This window comes from Pseudopipra pipra, chromosome 4 (genome assembly GCF_036250125.1).
Source record: "Pseudopipra pipra isolate bDixPip1 chromosome 4, bDixPip1.hap1, whole genome shotgun sequence".
Classification (NCBI taxonomy): domain Eukaryota; kingdom Metazoa; phylum Chordata; class Aves; order Passeriformes; family Pipridae; genus Pseudopipra; species Pseudopipra pipra.
The window spans coordinates 11590383-11610137 of NC_087552.1; the positions used below are offsets into that span (position 1 = coordinate 11590383).

Below are 19755 nucleotides of genomic sequence, written 5' to 3' on the forward strand. Positions count from 1 at the left end.
ATACTACAGAGAACAGACAGGCTTTTGTTAAGAAGTGAAAAAAATAAGATTGCCTTTTGTGTTTTGAATATGATGACATAGTAGATGTGGCTTTAAACTAAATGTTGTGGACACACATGGACATCACAGGGGCATGGAAAAGGTAGTGGGACCATTGTAGCTCTGATCAGTGTCTGTTCCATTAGTTCTCCCATAATACTTTGTCATTTAGTTTTAAAGGCATGGAGGGAGGACATGAAGTGGGATCCAAGGTGAGTCATCTTCCCTAAGCACAGAAACTAATGCTGGTTTTCAATAATAATTGGTTGATTTTAGCATAGATTTTGGAAGGTGTAAATTTAGTGGGATATTTTCCTAATTGTCATGTTCTTCAAAAGTGTCTCTATCTCTCTGTTCCCCGTCCTCTACATAGATTCTGCACTATCTAATAATGTATGAACACATGTTGCATTTCACTCAGTTCAGGCTCTGGGTAGGGTTTCCTTTCTACTTGACTGTCTATATTAACAAAATTTGGCAGAAATCAAATAATTTTGGGGATTCCTTATTCATATTAGATTAAAAGTGGCCAGAATATGAAAACAGTATTGAAGAAATGGAATGGAAATAAGCATGGAAGTACATAGATGCAGCTCGAGCTTGAGGGCCAGTTTCCACATAAACCCTATATAAATAAAAGACAAATTCCAGGCAGTGGGTTGGGTACAGGAAGCAAGAAAGAGTAATGTCTGTATTTCATGCACCATAGTGTGTCTGCACAGAATACAGCCAAAACCTGGTACATGTGGTAGGACCTTCTGATAAAAACCTCAGCTTTATCCATACTGCAAGAAATTATGCATGTTGAGAAATCCCAGTTGCTCAAGTGCACCTAAATTAAGGACACAGCTAAAGTATAACAGTTATAATAGTTCTTTTCTTTGAATCAGGTGCTTACATTTCATTTCCCAAAACTCTGGATGCAGCAAGGATCTCTGGCTTAAAGGTGTAAGGGCCAACAAAGAGGAACTGTTTCAGATTCATTGCTAGTTTCAAGCAAAAATAAGAGATGGTCCAGAGCATTTTGAGTCTTGGGCTTCATTCAACTCCCTTATCAGAGACTCTCCAAAAGTTTCTGCCATCTCCGAATGGGAAATAAATCTGATTCTATTACTTGGTATTGCTTTATCAACATCTGATCCTCTGCTGGGAAAAACTGAAACCCAGGGGGCAATGACATTTTACATTAGCAGAGAACCTTCATTTTTCTCCTTCAGCTACAAGGAAAGAGGTAGAAAACCCCATAGGAAAAAAGGGAAAGTGAAGCCATCCATTTGTGATGCTGGTCATACACTTGGGAGAAGGGCTGCTGGAGAGGCTGGGTAGTCACTGATTTCAGAAGCCTTGCTCAGCTCTCTCCATATGCCAGCAGCAAGTGTGGGGATACTTTGGACTAATTTGGACTACTGAAGTTTTTTTTTTCCTTTGAAATGTATTTTCTTCTAGTCTGTAGCCCTAGCTCCCATGGAGGCTCTGGCTGCAGGAGGCTGTCTCTCACATCAGCCTGCCTGCAGTGTGCTCCAGCAGCAACCCCCTGCCCCTGCCCCTGGCCAGGCACTCAGGCTGCTCCCGGCAGCACCACAGTGCGAGTGCTGGTGGATCCAGGAGCAACACACCCTGACAGCCCCTCTCAACCATGAACTGCAATAACTCTTACTCTTGAAAGTCAGCATGACTCCCATAATTTATTCATCCCAAGATGTATTCATCCATCCATTATTTATTTGCATTTGTTTTACTACTATCATTACAATTTCATAAACAGAAGCATAGAGAAAGAGATGGGAAGTTAAAGACAGAGGTAGCTGCTGGACAAAGACCCTGGGCTTGCTTTTCTCTGGCTGCTGACTGCCTCCAGATTTTGTGTGAAGGAAAACACAGAGTAAGCAAAACTTCTACCCTCTCCATTCCCTTCAGTATGTTGGTGGAAATCCTTTCTTCCATCTGAATTCTTCTCCATGGTCATTTATATTCTGTTAATGTGATGAGGACACTGAAGTGTGCTGAAGTGGCAGTCTGCTGCCATGTGTGAAAGCCTAGAGGAAGGCAGAGGTGGATAGGGAAAGGATGTTGGTGCTGCAGATCCACCATCTTCCCTCCTTAGCACATTCTGTTCAGGTTTCTGTGAGCAGGAGGAATGAACTGGTTTAAGGTCTACTTGTAGGTTTAGATTTACTATTTCCAGCCATAGGGTGGTGTGGGGATTACCAGGGTAATGGGAGACTGTGCTGAAAGGATTGTTGATTGTGGGTGGCAAATCCTCTGCAGAATGTCACCTCCCTGGCATCCTCCCTCCACAGGCTCAACTCCTCAGGCTGGGGACGGATGATTCGGAGTGATTGGTTTCCCGTGGCTCGGCCGTGGCCGCTGCTGTCCCCACGTGCTCCTCACTAATCAGCTGCAAGGTGAGAAGTGTTGGCTTAAACCACCTTCATGATTACGATCTGGAGACAGAAGTTCAAATATCAGGTACATTAAGGCACAGGATTGAAGGCCGCTGGGTTTCCCGTTAGGGAACCTGAGCTGTTCTGTGGCACAGGGCTTTTTGCAACGTGTTATTGACTTTATAAAAGCCGTAGCAGCTTTGCTCTGAGTACTGCTCTCTAAACCTCCTTCTTTCAAGCAGTATACAGCTCTATTGTAAATCAATGTCCAAAACCACTTCAGCAAGACTACTTTAATCTGGGGGAACCATTTTGTAGAAAAGGGACATTTCTTTAAAAAAAAAAAAAAGAGGCACGCAGAATTTCCTAAGGAGTCATTTAAAGCCTTTTCAGTCAGCCAGATATTCACTTCATACTGCAAAACCACAGATTTTTTATTCAATTTAAAGAAAAAACAGAAAGAAAAAAGAAAATAAAAAGATTGGTACTTTACTTGTATATAGAAGAAAAAATAAATTGCCATGAAACTAGATGGTGGCATATAAACCTTTTCATGATAAAGGTTTTTTTACAACTACTTCACCTCTTCTCCTGATTTACATAAAAGTGGACTGTTTCAGATTATGTATGTTCTGGATTTTTAAAAGGACAACTTTCTGTAGCTTTGTGTAAAACAACAGCAGGTTTCGAAAAACATGAATCCAACAAAATTAAATCAAGGCCTTAGAGATGAAAATTTAATCAGGGGAAAAATGCACTAAATAATACATGTCAATGCCATGGATATTTGAACATTTTTTGCACAATATATGGTACATAAGGTTGTTTTTTACAGCAGAAGAAGGTTATATTCTTGGGGCTTTCTCTGAGCATAAGTTCAGGTGATAAGAACAGCTGCGAGATACAGGAGCAGAAGTTGGCATGCCCTGTTCTCTCCTTGGTGACTGTAGAAAGTGTGTTTTGTCCTTGCTAGGCATGAATGAACACATAGGCTTTAGGTCCAGCAGATCTGGGGCATTGTCTGTGTATTTAAATGTGTAGCCAACCAAGAAAATGAGTTTTTAGACACTATTCTCTTATGTAGGTATCCTTGATAATATATTTTCAATTAGATTTTAAGGGATCCCTGGCTAGCTCTGGCTGCAGTAATTACCTTATTTCTCCATTCTTTTCAAACAAAAGTACTAATAGTATCTCCTAAATTGAGGCAAAAGCTATGGTCAAGGATGTACCATTAGACAGCAAGACTAGGAAGTGGCAACAGTTTCCTTATTTCTGGACTTGGAGGATGCAGAGGAAATGTGCACATTTGACATTTGGTTTAGAAATGCTATCCCAAAATAACATTCTCTCTGGGTCTTATCCATGTGTTGGAACTGTATGGTATTTTTAAAGCACTTGCATCACATAATTTTGCATTGATAGAGTGTAAATTTGGGTCAGGTTCACTCACATGTACATCATAACACAGAATATAGAGTGACTTTAAATATTTATAGTATTGTGCTGTATGATATCTTAATGCCATCCCTGCATTTACATTTCATTTAGCTCTTATCCTGCCCTTAGGGAAATCTCTTTTGCCCAAGAATGCACACTCTCTGTAACAAATAGGATCACAAAATCTCAAAAAATAATTGAACAGTAGTAATATTTACAGAAGGAGAAGTATCTGTGGATTCACCATTATCACTAATATTGACCTAGAGAAGCGTTTTTGCACCCAATTAAAACAGTTATTAGGCACTTGGACTCTGCATATGGTAACAAAACTTTTAAGGAATAATGAACAGAATATTTATTGCATAGTGGGATCCATTAAAACTCTCTACACATTGAAGGTGTCTGATGTGTCCATAACAATATCTCAAGGCATCTGATCCCCTGTGGTTTAGATCCCCATTAGGAGCCCTCTGATCATCTCCTGTGTGGGAAGACTCAAGCAAAATACTTCAGAATTTGCCTCAGAAGGTGAATGGCAGTTTTCCAGTGATCGAGGAAAAAGTAACCAAAAGAAACCCTAGGGAAATAAGTTTCTGATAGACTAGCAGTTAAAAATGATGGGTACAAAGTTCAACAGAAACTCCAAACCACGTGACTTGCAAGCAAACCAAAGGTGAAAGAACAGTCCTTTGGCCAAGGCACTCACTGCTCAGAGAGCAAGCCCAGATGCAAGTCTTTGCTCTGCTGCAGACTCTGCCTTTGCATCTGCTGCCTCTGCACTGTGCTTGGTTTTCTCTGTACAGAGACTGACAGCATCTAAACTGCACCCTGCTTGGGCTCTGCCTGCTGCAGAGAAGTGCCCAGTTCAGCAAAGGCTCAGCCCTGTGGGATCATGACACAATGGCAATGCTGCACAAGGTGGCAGAAGGACATCTCGAGCAAAATGTTTCTGAGTTTGGCGTGTCTTTGCAGCAGTGAGCCACAGTTTTGCTGCACAATACAGCTGCTCAGAAGTTTTTCAGACGAAGATTCTTTCACGGGAAAGAGAGAACCGAAATGAATTAAAACATTTCAGGGGAATGTTTCAATCTCATCACATTCTTGACAGTGCTTCATGAAAACATTTCACTGTGGAAAAGAGACAAAAGGATTTCCTTCAAATTTATCACTTACTCTTTCGCATCCTTAAGGAGAAATTTGAGCCTTATCAGCTCTCAGTATTTTATAATATATTGGTTCATGAAAAATTGGGAGGGTTTTGACATTGTGTCTTGACTTGTAATTAAAACAAATGCAAAAAAACTATGATTTTCCTCTCCAACATATGTCCTACTTTTCAAACCACATTACTGCATAGTGTCCACCGAGATCACTATTTTAATAAAAGTGCCTTCAAAGCATTAATTCCACTATTATTAATTCAAAAAGCCTCTCAGAAGTTCAGTATTCATAAAAGAAAAATCTTCTTTGGCTCTCCAATATATAAAAGTAATCCTTCTAATACGGCAGCACTGAATCAACAGGAGCCAAAAGCTACAGATATAATTACTGGGCATCACTGGCTCAGGAGTTATAAAAACCTTGACTCTGAATAAACAAGCCAGACTTCTATTAATAAAGTATAACAATTACTTCTTGCAGTGAACAAACCCCCTATCTTCTTATGATAAAGAAATGCATCTTTATGAAAAGATTAAATAATCTGATTATGTAACGGCATATTTGTGGCCTAAAAATGTCCAACCAGAACCAGTCCTGCTATCACTAATCTTTACACTGAATTCTAATCAGGTTATGGTAATGAGAAAAGGAGAAGAGAGCTGTCCCTCAATGCAATTTGAGAGACAGGGCTTGCTGTCTTTCCTCTAGGCAAAGTAAATTTCAGAAATTTTATGCACAGCTCCACCACTGTCTGTCTGAGGCAAAGATGTGTTTTCAAAAGTGCTCATCAGCTGGCTGATTTCAGTAGACTCCGCAGACTCAGCTCTTTCAGTGGGAACTGAGCTGGGCCACTAACAAGGAATTTTGAAATCCCTTCCTCTTCTGCTGTCCGTGGATCAAATTTCTCCTTTCCATGGCAGAATGGAAAAAGAAACTCTTACAGGAAGGAAATCTCCAGATTGCTCCTTTGCGTTGATTTTTGTTGCTTTCCAAACTGTAACGTGCAGGAAAAGAATTTATGTCCTTAACCTAAAAAACAAATGACTCAAGTTGTGTTTTCACACAAAAGCAGTGGGGGAGGCTGGGGAGCAGCACGGCCCAAAAGGGGAGCATGTTGAAGGCTTTGCATCACCCTGGGGATCCTTGTTCAAGTGCCTGGTTCCACAGCTGGCCTTGGAGCCCGCTGAGATAGGGTTTTCTGTCCTCCTAGGAACACCAAAGGAAAGATAAAGGCTGTTTGATCCTACTAGCTTCTCTGGTCCTCTCTGTTTTTAAGCAGCTTCCTTTTTCCAAATACATTCCTGACTTTACAAAGCGTATCATTGATTAATGAGAAGATAGCAAGATAATTGTGGAAATATCTTGCCTTGAGGTGGTGTATAGAGCAATAGCTTTCCATGGCTGCACGCTATTACTCATTTGTTTGAGGGGCATGAGCAGATTCATTGTAAATCCTTAGATTTCTGTCAGGAGAATTCAAAGGAATACCATTTACCCATTTCTCAGAGAGAAATTTTCTTAATTATTTTCTTATTTATGGAGATATCTGTCAATGAGAAATTTAAAAGAAAGGAAATAAACTCAGTTAAAAATGAGAGTAGTCACTTCCAGGCTGTGTTTGGTCTGGGAATTTATAAACATTGAGCCTGTGCAGGCACAGAAGAAATACTGGTTGCAGCACAAACAGAGGCATCCTGGAAGCAGGAGACTGTAGACAACAGACCAGAGTCAGACTTGCAGCACATGCTGATTTAAGCAGTGGAGCAGAGAACGGTGGAACAGGCAGGATGAGATTCAAATGAATGAGGCTGTGCCTCAGGACTACACAACACAAAGCATCAGGAATGAGTAAGTTAAGTACATCTTAAATTGAGGCTGTTTTCTGTTCAGATTGAATGAATCTGAACTACTAGTAGCTGTACATAGCAATAAAAATTATAATCTGGGAAAAGCATTCGAAAAGCACTCAGCCTCTGTGACATAGAGGCAAGAATTAATTTCATCCTTGTTATACCAAATCAAGTGGCTAAGATCCCCTCTACTTTAATGGTGTTGAATTCAGTTCAATGTGATCAATAGACACCTGATATGACAGGATATTCAAATCCTAATCCTGTAGGCACATCTGAATAACCTACCATTACAGCATAGGAGACTTACATAAGAAATAAGCAATAAAAGAGCAGTAATTCAAACATAGCCATTCCATTGTATTCATAATGGGAAAAGTTAAAGCTTTCCAGATTAGATTTGAGGAACTAGTGACTAGTGAGGAGCTCTAAGAGAGATGTTAAAGAAATGTAGTGCCCTGGTGAGGAGGGCAGTCCCTCTTGTAAGGAGAAGCCAAATCTCACAAGCCTAAACATTCAGTTTAGGGTGATTGAGTTGATGTAGTTCACCTGGATCTCCAGGATTTGGGATTATGTATAAAGTCTCAATGAAACCTTGCAACAATGGCATGAGGGGAATGATTTTTGCGTGGATAGAAAAACATTAAATGTTTTTCTATAATCAGAGGATAAAAGTATCTGAAAGGAGGCTGGAGCCTCCTCCATCAAGAGGATGGAGCCAGGCTCTTCTCAGGGGTGCCAAGCAATGGGACAGAGGGCAACAGGCAAAAATTGATGCACGGGAAGTTCCATTTGAATATGAGGACAAACTTCTTTACTGTGCACTGGAACAGGTTGCCCAAAGAGGCTGTGGAATCTCCCTCACTGGAGATATTCAAGAACCATCTGGACACAACCCTGTGCAATGTGCTCTAGGATGACCCTGCTTGAGCAGGGAGGTGAGACCAGATGATCCACTGTGGTCCCTTCCAATCTGACCTATTCTGTGATTCTGTGATGGGAGTAAGTAAATAACTAGGCAGTGGAGAGAGACAATGGAAAGTTCTGCAAGATCAATGCTAGCATCTCTGCTGTGCAGTATATTCATAAACAATCTAGGAAAGGTGATGAGCAGTGATACGAAAAACTTTGCAGATAACACTAAATGATGTGAGAGAGTAAAAAAGTCCAGTTAAGAAATACTGGCAAAAGACTCCATGATCTTAGTAACAACACAATGGCAACTGAAATGTAATGTAACTCAAGCATGAAAAGGAAAAATACCCCTAAGTTTACACAAAGTCTGAATTTACTTGTGGTACTAGAGAATAAGATTTAGAATTTGCAAGAGACAGTTTTATGAAAATTTCTGGTCAGTGCCCAACTGCAGTCCAAGAAAGTTAATCTAGCATTAGAAAGTGGAGAAAAAGAGCAAAGAACATGACAGAGAACCATTTCCCAAATCCAAATTCAAAATAAAGAAGGTGATAACAGACCTGAGTAACTCCTTGCCACAAGATGCTGGATATGCTGATTGTTTATAGGCATTTGGGTGAAGATGGCATGAACTTCTGTGAGGAAAATCTATGAAGGAATGCTCATTCCTGTGTTTCAGGAATTCCCTGAGCTCCCATAGGTTGAATGGTGGGAGAGTCTCAGAGGAGGACCGTGTATGTTCATCCTGTTCCTCAGGCATCTGCATTTGACCACCGGTGGAAACAGAATACCAGGTTCTCTGGATCTTTTGTATACTCCAGTGTGGCTTGTTTATGTTCTTCTGTAACATTTTATCAGTACTTAAAGGGGACCTATAAAAAAGAGGGAGGATGACTTTTTACATGGGCAGACAGTAACAGGACAAGGGGGGCCACTTTTAAAGGAGGAGAGATTTACATTAGATGTTAGGGAGAAATTCTTTACTGTGAGAGTGGTGAGGCACAGGAACAAGTTGTGGATCCCTGGAAGTGTTCAAGGCCAGGTTGGATGGGGCTCTGAGCAGATTGGTCTATTAAAGGTGATGATCTTTAAGGTCCCCTTCCAACTCAAACCATTCTAAGAGTTCGTGATGGTCAATAACAGGACAAAACAATTTCTAGTTGTAGGCCATGATATGTTTGGAGCTTCCTTGTCTTCCAGCTCAGGGAATGCTGTAGAGACCGTGCTGTAATTAGCACATTTTGCTATATCTTGGCAACAGGACCAAATATCCCAAGTTGTATATTTGTAGCAATACTGTGCATGCAATAAAATAGTAACAGTTAACATTGAGGTCTGGGTTGTTGGTTACTCTGGAGCTGCTTCACCAGCAACATCACCGGCACTATAACAGGGGAACTAAAGTAAGTTATGGTTTTATATCTGTTTACAGCTCTTGTACCCTGCCAGAGCACGTGAAATGGTCTTAGAGTAATGAACAGTACACTATTCCAGCTTAAATCTGCCATTGTTTGAGAGAGGTAGTCCCTGCCCATTTGATTTCAGACAGGAAAGAAGTACAAGGGAGACGGTAGGAGAGTAAACTTGTCACTGATGCGGCCCATAAATGCGTGCTGCAGAGCTACTTACTTGATTTTAGGTGACAAAGAAGAACAAGTTGAAACAAATGACACAGAAAAATGTTCTTTAGATTTGAGCTGTTTCAACAATAATTTGTTGTCCATCAGACTCATGAGGCTTAAGTAATGCTTTGTGAACTATATCAACTAGGATACCCTTTTTCTTCAAATATCTCTTCCAGTTCATTAGTCTGTAACTAAAATGTCTCTTGGGTAAGATACAAATTCTAGAAGCCCTAACAAACTGACTGACCTATAGTCTGTTCCCATTGCCACTCTGCCTTCCCTTCTGTAATTTGGCAGGGTTATTCCTGTCAGTATATTTTTTCTACAAAAGGAGCTGATTATTTCCCACCAGCTCTGGACTTGACCTCACCCTTCCTGATGCAAACTTTAAAACTAATGGGATGCTATATGTATCAGCTGAATTTTGAATTTTAAGCCAGGCCTCCCCTTTTAATGACTCCACCAGGCCAGTGTCATAGAGGTAACTGGTAGAGTTACAGATTTTTTACAGATTTTTGGCTGGTTTTAACTTTTAAATATGCGTTGTTAAAAGTTATGCATTAGCTGAGAAATATAAAATATATTTTTGCCTGTGAAATAAGTGGGCAGTACCACTTTTGTGGGCTTGTGCAAAAGCAAATAACAAGAACTCACCTCTAACTGCAGTAGACTGTCAACATAGAAATTGAGCCTTGCATTAGCTGCTCTTCATCCTCGCATGGTGTGCAACAATAGGCAAAGCTTTTAGCCTGAAGAGTCTATGGGGGAAGTAATTCTAAGATATAAGACATGGGCACTTTCATTATCATTTGCAGGCATGCTGGATTATTCATGAAAGCCTCTCTTACAGAGATAAGCAGGCATTTGCCATTTATTCCTTAGTGTAATTTAACTCAACACATCACTTTTTATGTTAACTATGTGGAAGGTATTTTGATCTTAATTGGGTTTTTTTATTCACACATCACTAAGACTCTGGATCCATTTGCACCTACCCATCTAGCACTGGGTAGCAGAGCCATCCATCAGGGACAAAATACCAGGCTGAACAAACTGGTCTGTTTGTAGTCATCTACATGATTTAGATGAGGCATGGTCAAGCTACAACACACCAGTTTGTGTTTAGCTGAAGAGCAAGTAAAAAGAGCTGAAGTAAAAGGAACACTTCACAGCAAACTTACTTCATTTATTTGAATGGGAAAAGGAAAGTACAGAGTTGAGAGAGAAAAAATATTCCTCTAAGTTTTTATGCTAAAGAGGCAAAAATATATTTATGTATGGTTGCATCTTCAAATTATGATCAGTGAGGTAGTGGTGAAATTAACTGTTTTCTATTCTTGAAATCCGGTGTTTTGTGTCAACACAGGGAAAAATGAATGAGCTTCTATTTTACCAAACTAGAGGAAGGCTCATTCGTTGACTTTCATTTCTTCTTGACTACAAAACTGCATGTAGTTATGTGTCTGGGTTTTTTATATTCATAATATGTAAAGGTATCTCAAATAAAAAAGGCATTAAAAGGTTTACACTGCTAAAGTGATAATAATAGCCCAAAATGATCTGCTTATCACCTTTAACAAGTACATAATTCAAGATGGTTGGTTGTATTTTTTTTCAGTTTTATTTCTTAGTTACTGAAGAATACCTTCATTTCTAAAGAAATAAAATAGAAAGTCCTAGAATTTGCTCCAACAAAACATTTATTCCCACTAAAATTCATGTTATTTCTATCTGACTTTAACTTGTAATACACACTACAATTCTCTATTAAACTGTATTGTATGTATAAAAATAATACCACAGGGGAGTTTTTAATAGTTTATTATTCCATGGACCTTTTCCACAAAAAGCTTTATTTCTTACACACTTCCTCTCACCTTGCCTCTTTTCAATTGTTCTGTCTGCTCCCATGTCTCTTCACTATTTTAATAAATGACAGTAATACCTAACAGCCAGATAAATCAGTTAAATCATTGATTTAGAGCAGACCAAAAAAACCCAGTGCTGCAGAAACACACCTCAACAAGAGGCAGTGAAGGCTTGATTAGGTTGTTGCAAAGGGAAAAGCAGCTTCTTGGAGCTGGAGCTTCATCTGTTAACTAGAATGATCTCTGTATAACAGCCTTATTTTCTTCAGCTCCTATTCTTCCTTGTCTTGGCTCCTGTGCTGAAACTGTTATTGTGGCAATAACAGACATTATGCTGTTTATGCTATCATCCAAATGTGAGACATGATTAGCCTGCTTGCAACATGACAATATTACAATGTTGTTTATGGCAACTACTGGCTGGGAAAGCGTATGGAAGGGAGGGACACCCTGCACTACATTACAGCTCACACTGAAGCTGAACAAGCTGCTCTGTTCCTCCCTCATGGGGAACAGAAGATCAGTTGCTTTCTCTCTCAGCCGGTATCTCTCTGAGCTTCTTTTTGGATTTTCTTTGAAAATCCAATGAGGAGAAAATTGGGACCATTGAAGTGGCATATATAATCGTTGCATTTCATCTTAAAATTATAAATTTTTATGCTTGAACGTGAAGCAATAAATATGCTCAGGCTGAGCATTATGGTAAACCCACATTCCACAGTGATGCAGGGAAACCAAGGCAGATTTTCTTGTTATTTCAAATTTTTGAAAGGAATCATAGGTATTTCCTACAACCATTATGCCATCATTTTATATGGGCCAAAATTGGGCCATCATCAATGGTAGCATTTCTGCTCGGTTATGGGTATTTTAAAGCCCTGCCAGTACTTCTGAGCATCTACAAATAGAGTTAAAATATGCATCTCAGCCCAGCCACCAAGTGCTTCTTTCCTAAGAATACCATCCTCATTAAAAAAAAAAAAATTGTCTTTCCTTACAAGCTAGTCTTGCTTTAACACTGCATGTCAGAGATTTCAGGCTGTTATTTTGCCTGGGGATGGTTTGCTTTTCTTTTGCCTTTAGTAGCTTTGCTTGATCAGTAAATAAAGGAACTTCAGGTGCTTGATCAGTAAATAAAGGAACATAAGAAATGTTCTTTTTTTATTGAAATGGATACATAGAGATTTGTTTGTCTGTATGTAGTCCACCAGAGAATGCAATAAATACTTTTCATATGTATGCTACCTGATCTCACAAACTGGAAAATGAAACAAATGCCAGGTGAGAAATATTCTCGATTCTATGTACCCAATCAGCAACTACATGTTTGATTTTAAAGGAAGATTTTGACATATTTCCTGACATTTTAACCTTTTTGTTATAACACTATCACCTTTCTTAACAGCACTGTGGTGGCATGTGGATTTATCTGAGTACCATTTCCAAGCAGCAGACTGGTTTACTACTCTTCTGTAAACCATTTCTTCTAGAAATCCTAAAGTAAGGGGAATAAATGCCTCAGTGCTGATCAGAGTAGATTACATCTGTACTGAAATGCATAAACTTGGTATCTAAATCAACTCTCCATCACTTTGATAGTATTTCACGTTGTGATAGCTTTTTCTGTTCTTTTTTCCAACAAACATATCCACAGAAATTGTACTCTGAGATTTAAAGCATCCTATTACGTTTTATACAAACTGTAACAGCACAGTAACTATCAGCCTGTAGTCTGAGGAAGCAACCGTGGTCATCGTTTTAATCTTCCATCTCCTTTGTTTATATCAAGTTTTGTCACAAGGAAAATATCATGCACCAGAATGCATCTGGCCAGAAAGGAAAGCTGCTATTGCCAATAGCTGCTGAGGTAATAAATGTCAAGGCTAAATGAAGGACTGCAACACCTTGAAGAGCATCAGATCGTATTGTGCTTCTCAGTCCTTGCTCAGATTTTGCCTGGATTATCTCTGCAGTCATATCACTTTTCCAAATTTTGTATGATTACCTTAATGGCAGTTACACAAATAAAAGCTTAACCGCACAAGAAAAGCAAACATCTGAACAGTGAATGGCAAGAAGCCCTGACATACTTCTGCCTTCCATCATGAAATCTGTTGTTTTGTACTTTAGCGCTCCTTACTTTCTAGGATTTAATATGAAAATGAGTATGAAAAGAAATCCATTTCCATAGGTGAAAATCAAGAGAGGTGGCATTCAGAAAGTAAAGAGCCAGTGAAAGCAGTTTATAGACTGAAGCTCTTGGAGACTCATTACTAGTAGCAATATCACAGGCTTTTCCCTTGTACATTGTCATCCTATTCTCACCTTTAATTGTGAAAAGCTTGTTCATTCTCCATGTTTTAACCTCTGCCCTCATTAAGGAGAGGAAAATGAACGGCTGCCTTAGAAGAAGTGCTGTGATAACAAATGTTATCCAGTTTCTTCTCTAGCCAGTTTCAAATGCAGGTTAATTTTGTTCTTCAAGCCACAAGAGACACAAGTTCCCCCTGTCACTTGCAGGCAAGTTGAAGCTCATGCTGCATGTCCTCTGACGATGGCAGAGGTGAACCAGCTCTGACTCAAGAACTCCGTTTAATCTACATCCATTATTTCTTACACACAGTAAATGTTTGGAAAAAACTTCTCCTCTGAGAGGATTATTTCCACCTAAAGGAGAATTTGTCCCAAAAAATGTAATAAACAAACTCAGAATTCCATAGTTCCTACAGGGTTTTTTCTTTGCCAATGTTTCTTCTCCATCTGCTTTCTTTCTTCATTTAAAGTACATTGCAAGCAACCTCCTCTGGCACATCACTATTAGGATATAAAATGCAGGAAAAGTAAAACGCGTATTCTGCAATGAGATTTTAGGGAAATCCTAAAGAAAATCAGTATTTGCCCCAATTTACATTGCAGTAGGAATACAACATTTCTACGAGAACAGGAAAATCTTCCCTTAGCAGAAGGAACTATCCCCCAGATTCCCTTAGCAAAGGCTGCTGGACGATAACCCTGTGGAAACCAATATTTGCTTCCCTTCCTCCAGTCTCACCCTTGGTTCCCCATGAAATGTTTTAAGGTTGATTTGAATCACAGAATCACAGAATATGCTGAGTTGGAAGGGACTCATCAGGATCATCAAGTCCAACTCCTGGCCCCACACAGGACACCCCAAGAATTCCATGATGTACCTTAGAGCATTGTCCAAACAACTCTTGAACTCCATCAGGCTTGGTACTGTGACCACTTCCCTGGGGAGCCTGTTCCACTGCCCAACCACCCTCTGGGGTGAAAGGACTAAAGTCTCTCCACGAAGCATGTACAGCACAGGCTTTTCTCCTCCCTTGTCCCCGACACCCTACCACCATCAAACCCTTTAAGAGCTCTGAGTAGAGAGGTGGCCACAACACTTGTCACACCGGCCTGAGGGTGAAGAAGCGATGGAGTGCGGCCGCAGCATTTGCCTCTGACTTGCTGTCCACCCCCAGACTTCCTTCTCAGCTCATCTCTCACTCGCTCCCCAGCCCACACCGCAGAGTTTGGCTACTTGGTTCACATTTCCTGAGGTTCTGCAGTATAGTTTTCACAAGAAGTGTGAAAGGTGCAAGGTAAATCCCACCTGTGATTGGTTGGCAGGCAGCTACAGGCACATCTCTTGCAGAGTGGGTGAATCCTGTCCTTAGTCAGATGCTGCAGCTTCAGAACAGTTTAGCTGGATCCAACAGAATTTCTCTGAATTTGTCACAAGAAAAATAAACAGACTCTGACACAATGTATAAAATGTAGATGGCTTAATACTTCTGTAAAAAGCTGTTTTTATTTCTTTGCCTGCTTGACTTAAAAGTAATATATGTGCAAACCACTTGACCTCACATTGTCCCTAAAAATAACAGTGAGGAAGTGGTTACAGAGTTATTAACACCATCTACACTTGCTAAAATCTTTTTTATGACCCCAAAGTTAACATCTACTTAGCAATTAATGTTAGTTAACTAGTAAAAGAGACCCCTCTCCCCCAAAAAAAATCATAAATGCAAACACTATATTGTAATGGATTTATACTTTAACTGTGGAAGTTACCTTTTATTAAGTAGTCTTCACAAAAATAGTCACAGTCACATAGGTTAATTTACCCTGAAACAGCTGAAATAGTGTTTGAAGACATTTATCTGTAGGCAGTCAACCAAGCAAATTAACACACTCTAGAGTTGCTGTTATGTACTTACCAAATATATTTTTTTTTTGAGAAAGATCAAGAGCAAATGTTTCTCTCTAACTAGATGTGCTACATCGCTGTAGCTATCCTCTGTATGTGGTTCTGCTCCAGGACACACAATCCTTTATTTTTCATGATAGCAGCAAGATATTAGAATGTTTGCAGACAAATAAATAAAGTATGGAGCTAAATATTCTTACTGTTGAGCTGCAGAAAGAGGTTCTAAAGCTACATGAGAGTAACTCCATCAAATTCAGTGGAATATTTGCATGTATCAAGATGACCTAGATAAGGAGCAGGAGATAGTTCTTGAAACCAATCTTCTGCTAACCAGAGAAATGGCGAGATTAATTCCTGATAAAAATAGGGTCAAATTCTCATGACCTGACATATGACTTAAATTATCTTAAATATATTCCTCTTAACATTAATAATATTTTGCTCTTGTGTAGATAATACTTTGCTCTTGTGTAGAGTCTTTGGGTGAGGATTTTAACTTGTCCTAACTGCTCAATTACAGGCCAGTCCGTCCTAGACATGGAGACACAGGCAGTAGCCTGAGAGAGACTCAAGTTAAAAATGGCTCCTTCTTAAGCTTTTTGACCCTTTTTAGGCCAACAATGTCATATGATTCTACTTTCTCCCAAGCTCTTTGAGGCAATCTACTGCACAGTGGTACACAAAGGAAGGTTTCCCCTGGTGCTTACCCAGACTTAATTAATTTTCCTTGGATAAAATAAGACACACAGGGCAAAATTCTGTTTTGTACCCTGAATGACACACAAATGTTGAAAGGCCAGTTATAGCTGTTTTACAGGTGGGTCAGATCCATACAAATTAAGTGAAACTCTCAAAATTATGTAAAAGGTCAGTGACAAAGCTGGAACTGAACTCCACTGTCCTCACCATCAATCACCACGTAGTCATTATTTCCATTTGTTTCATTTACTTTACAGTGCAAGGCAGATGATCTTTCCAAACACAGTGGAAAAAACAGACCTCAGCCAGCAGAACATACACCCCACTTTAAGCAATGAACGTCATTAGCCCTTAGCTAGTTGATTCAGGTTACACACATGTTTCTACAGGACAGACAGGGTCAAAATCCAGAATATGTCAAAGATCAGGAGACAAGAAGTGTGGGACATAATCAGCTAGGCATATACTATGCTCTCCAAAATATTCTTTGTATTACTGTTTGAAATGGCAGTGTAGGGAAAAGAATGCACCATTTAGCAGTGATGATTTCAGATTAAGAATTTACCCTAAGACGGGTTGCAGTATCATACATAGACAAGAGACTGCTATTTTTGAATGGCATCAAATTGTGAATTGAAGCACACTGGGTAGAAAAATACTGCAGAGGGGTTTGAAAGTGATTGCTCATCTGTGTAGTAAAATATATCCTTTTTAGAGTCCTGCTGTGACCAGTATAAAATGATCAGGGTCAGAGTCTGCATGTGGTCTGCCAACGTGTAGGAAACAGAAGGAGAATCATTGTCCAAGATAGGGCTTGGGTACATTACAGGTACATGAATAAGTCAATACAAAAAGGTGATAGAAAGTTATCCCACAAGTAAAACTTTTCTGAAACCAAGGCAGCTGTGATTTAAAGTTTTGCCTGATTAGAACAGGTGCTAGCAGTTTTCAAATAAGGGGTGTCAGAACTGTAGTTTTCTTTCTTAAATTAGAGGAAAAGTGTGACAGCGGGAGCTCAGCAGAAGCACAGCAAGAGCGAGAGGAGTTTTCCCCTTCAAGAGATGAGGTGTTGCTAATTAGCTGAATGGTGGTATCTTACCTCTGTGGCAGGCAGACAGGAGCTCCCTGATTCTGCTGCTTCTGGTATTCACAGGGAGCTGTGAGCCAGCCCCTTTCTCACTTGTCTCCCATGAGGTGCAGCAATACCTGCAACATTTAGCTACTCAAACCTGCTTGCTTACTGACTTGAGCACTGGCTCTGTCCTGAGTCCTTGATTTTACCAGTCCTTATGTGATATGGTTAATCTATTTTTGTTGTCAGTGACATTCCCTTGGATGCATGGATGACATATGGTGAGAGAAAAACGTGTGCTGCAAGCTTTGTGTTAGTTCCTCCGAAGGAGTTCCCCAGTGGTTACTGTACAGGGATGTGACAGTTTTGGAGTGTCATGGCACAGGGCACCAGGTTTGCCCTCAGCTCTAAGGTTTTTGTTAGCATCCATGTCAGGAATCCACCTAGGAGCTGTGAAATTTAATATTCCAGGCTTTGTTTACACACACCTGCCCTGGAAAGATTGTCTGGGTCCAAGTTAAAGGCAAAAAATGCTTTAGAAATCTGCTGCTCAACAGAGCAATGGACTTGCACAAAGCAGTCCCTCAGTTATCAGCTGCACCTGTCAGACCTGGAACCCCTTCCAGTGCAAGAGGGGCCTGTAAACGGAAGAAAATGCAACTTCTAAAGATTATTTTTCTATTTGCATTCACACATCATTTCTGAATGTCCTTCTTAAACTCTAAAAACCTACTTTTATATGGAAGAGAATATCTGGTAAAGCTTCAGCTTAAATTATTTTCTTTAGTGTTCAATTGTTTACATTTCTTCAGACAAGTGTGGTATCTTCTTGGGTGCCTCTTGCTATGAATTTGCAGGGTATACGTTAGAGGATATATGTATGCAACTGTAAAAGGAAATATATATATTAAAGGAGAATGGAGTTCACATAACCATTTTGTCAAGCTACCAATGACAAGGTATCCTATCCTCTTGCTACTTAAATCTAGCAGGCATTTGTGAATTTTCAATTTTTTTTATGTTGCTCATCTTCAACCAGCTGCCACAAATGAAGCCAAAATCTATTTCAAAGGAGGGTGTGAATTACTGTGTGAACTGCTCCACCAAAAGCACTGGAAAGCTCTAAGGGCTTCATTTTCTATTGCATCAAATCTTTTAATTTTCACCATCCAAATTAAAAAAACAAAAGAGCTATCATGGTTTGAGAAAAATTGTCTTCAATATAATATGATATAAATATCATACACCAGTGGAGGGCAATGCAAGTGTGAACTTGGCTGCTTTCTGCCAATTCATCCCTTTGAAAAATGAGTGAATTGGGAACAGCTGGCCATTGGCAGGGACACTCTTTTTGTAGGCATTGCTATCCCAGAGGACAGTTTTGCCTCTGAATGCTGAGGAAAAGGGAGTGTGGGATTAAATTTAGGACAAAGCCAGATCCTCTTGAGTTTTTGGCAGAGTTTTAAAGGGAGAAGATCAATAACATTCTTCTCTGTAGGTAGGTAACAGTTATAGTTCTAACTTCTGAAAACAAAACTGGAAGTCTGAACTGTAATTTAAGGGGGTGATTTTGGGGGAATAAAAACATGAAACTGCTCTTAAAGCCACAAGAATGGGATTGAGTTTTGGTTTTTGAGGTTTTTTTAAGGAATTTTCTTGACAGGCTTTGGTTTGGTTTCTTGGTGGTTTTTGTTTGTTTGTTTTTGTTGGGGTTTTGTTTAGTTGGTTTTTGTTTGTTTGGTTTGGTTTTTTGTTTTGTTTTTGTGTTTTGTTTTGTTTTGTGGTGGACATCAACACAATGCTTCAAAACAGGTCTGTTCTGGCAGTGTACAAACCTTCCTTGAAATTCAGTCTGCATAGGGGATGTGAAAAAAGCAATGGTGAATCTTGCCAGCAAGTAGGGAACCACGTATTGCTTCCATTTCAGCTTGTCTGATGACTTTATTGTTTTAGACAGTAAACTAACTGCTGGTTTGGCCTTTCACCTTCTGTCCCAAACAAGTATTGCCGAAAGATATTGAAGTGTTTTTGCCTTGTGAGATAAAATAGAGCAGTGTGATTTTTTGGCAGAGGTTAAGTGTCCAACATCAAGTAACAGGGCGTTTGGCCTGAAAGATGGCATGCAGTACCAGTAGACCTAATAAAAACTATGACTTTTGCCACGTTCATAGGTCACTAAAAGACCCTGAAGTCTACAGAATTTGTACTAATGGAACTGGTCCAATAATTTACCCATTTACCTTTACTCTCTTAGGCTTTGCATGCTGTACAATCATTTGTACTGCTGCAAAGTGAGCAGAAAATGAAATTAAAGCCCTCTCTCTCTCTCTTTTTTTTTTTTTAAGCTGCCACCTCACATTATTTAATGCAAGATCTGCATATGACTGTCTTCCCTGGCAAACCAGATCCAGATTTGGCCTGGGCACACAACTGCATTATTGTTGAAGTATGCCAGAGCATTTGATATAGTAGTTACACAAGTT

At 39.6% G+C, this 19755-nt stretch overlaps 1 protein-coding gene across 1 annotated transcript in view; it reads left to right on the plus strand.

Annotated features, from left to right (window-relative positions):
* The first annotated feature begins 1815 nt into the window (after positions 1–1815).
* INPP4B (inositol polyphosphate-4-phosphatase type II B) overlaps positions 1816–19755 on the plus strand; it is a 332585-nt gene continuing 314645 nt past the window's right edge. Inside the window, exons 1-2 of the mRNA XM_064651566.1 lie at positions 1816–1921; positions 2340–2444. The gene's annotated coding sequence lies outside the window, so the exon portion shown is untranslated. The remainder of the gene's footprint in view (positions 1922–2339; positions 2445–19755) is intronic.